The sequence below is a fragment of the Hetaerina americana genome, unplaced genomic scaffold (genome assembly GCF_022747635.1).
Source record: "Hetaerina americana unplaced genomic scaffold, ioHetAmer1.1.p SCAF_9, whole genome shotgun sequence".
Lineage (NCBI taxonomy): Eukaryota > Metazoa > Arthropoda > Insecta > Odonata > Calopterygidae > Hetaerina > Hetaerina americana.
Genome location: NW_027287538.1, coordinates 35065833 through 35068011, shown reverse-complemented (window position 1 = coordinate 35068011; position 2179 = coordinate 35065833). Strand labels below are relative to the sequence as shown.

Sequence of the window (2179 nt, the reverse complement as noted above, 5' to 3'; positions counted from 1 at the left end):
CATTCATTCACTCACATAAGAAGTCGGCATTATATTTTACCTATCCACTTAAAATATTCATTTGACATTAGTGAGTCAGAATTTTCAGAGACCCCCAACTGTTGCTTGTTTCTCACGATATTTCCGTCATTTTCACGTAATTCGAAGCGCGTGCCCCCTTATGGGTCTAGCCTGTAACACCAAGGAGCCACTGTCACTTTTTATTATTTAATGTATCTGCTAGATATCCCTATTGATTTGTAAGGTTAACACATTCGATCATTGATTGTAAAATACTAATAAAATTAAACCGTCTCCATATCTAATTAAAGTAACTTCATGCTATTTATTAATCGTAATTTTCATATGTTTATGTTGACAATGGACCTCCATATCGATATATCGTTTGAAATGTGGTATAAGTTGTGCAGAAGGTATCTGCACATTAGTTATGATGAAGTCACATCCAAGCAAAATATAAATCACGGCCTTTTTCACGTGATCTTGAAATAAAACAACAATTTTAATGAGCAAGTTGACGAAATCTTAAAATCCGTAGGCCTCTAAAGGGGCAGTCACCACCAGAGCAGTCAGATACAGTTTTGATAGATTCCTGTGACACAAAATGCATCCTGTTTATACGGCAGCAGTGGTCGTATTCGGGGCGTTATTTTTTGGTGTAATGTATTATGTTTCCTCGCGCGAAACCCCTCGCCTTCATTCACATTCGAACGATGTGCCTAGACATGGCCCAGACACAAGAGGCCCCTGGAATCGTCGAGGCAGTGGCAATTCAGTGTCTGGTGTGCGGTGAGTACGTTTGATCGATTAAACCGCGTTTTAGTGTAGTAAATGTTGTTATTGATTTCAGTAACTTCCCGAATTTATGAAAATTGTTTGCCTCACTCAGCCACAGTTGTCATTTCAGGTGTGGAATTTGCTTGGACACCGAAGATGGGCCAACTAAAGTTTTGCAATGTTTGCATGAGTTTCACAGCAACTGTATCAGTCTTTGGTTTCGAGTAAGGTTAACTTTCGTATGGGTGTTTTGTTTCGAAACATTATTCTCAATTATCCTCATCTGACTTAAAAATTGTCCCCTAACCCATGACAGAATGACCATTAAAACTATTTATTTCGCAAGACATCAAGGTTTGCAGCAAATAATTATATCCGTCTCCCCATAATTGTAATATGTAATCTGTTCAATTTCTTCTTTTCAGAATAATGGTGTTCGTAGTTGTCCGTTATGCAGGCACTCTTAAATTATGGCTGAATTTGATGGACTTTTTTGAAACACCTTGTGGTAAAATATTCAGAAATTACCAAGTGAAAAACTCAAGATCTCGACAATGGCTTGACATCGTTAGGCCACGCACAGTTTTCCTGTGTATATAAATGGGACTTTTATGATTGAATTGATGGTTTTTAAACTGATACATTAGTTGATTGTGTAATACGTCATTCAAGGCGAGAAGACTTGTGCTGTTGTAAATTCTGGAACTGATGAGAAAACTATCTCAATCAATTTTATATGTTGAAAAGTAGTAGATTGTTTGTATCTGCTACAGTTAAAGGGTGGAGTGCTCCGGTTGACCATTGTGATGTATCGTTGGTGATTTTATGCAGGTTATGATCTTTTTAATACTTTTCTATGTAGATAATATATTCTAAATCTGTATGAGAGTTTAGTATAATAAAGACTGAATTTAGCTAAAGAATCAAATTTTAAGGCAGTCATGCATGATTCCTCTGTTGAAGTCCACCCCAGTTACTGTTTGGATTGTGATTGCACGTATTCACAACGAAAACTTGTTACTAAAAGTTTTCTGTGAGCAAAGTTAGAGCTCAGCTGCTGAAGTAAATGAAGTAATCTGAAACGCAGGAGGAATATTTATCTATCAGTTGGTCTCTTAAAATCACATTTCCCATTATCTTAGGTTATATTGCTTCATTGGATGAGTGGTTGACCAGAAATAGATGTTGGCTAGGTTTCAAGTATGTATTGCTTATGTCTGAAATACGTCTATTATGCAATTCAAGGAAAAAGAGCACAGAAATACTGCATCAAGGTATCTCCTGCGAGGCCCTTGTCACCACCAGAATGAATGGATTGGTAGCAGTGCAAAGATATGGAGAGTTTACAGAAACAGGACATAATGAGTGCATCATGCAGGAAGGTGAAAAAACTGCCAGGATG

At 37.2% G+C, this 2179-nt stretch overlaps 1 long non-coding RNA gene across 1 annotated transcript; it reads left to right on the top strand.

Annotated features, from left to right (window-relative positions):
- The first annotated feature begins 345 nt into the window (after positions 1-345).
- LOC139698805 (uncharacterized) lies at positions 346-1690 on the top strand. Its single transcript, XR_011703014.1, has 3 exons — positions 346-789; positions 908-1001; positions 1203-1690. It is a non-coding gene; the product is annotated as an uncharacterized lncRNA (long non-coding RNA).
- Positions 1691-2179: the final 489 nt, after the last annotated feature.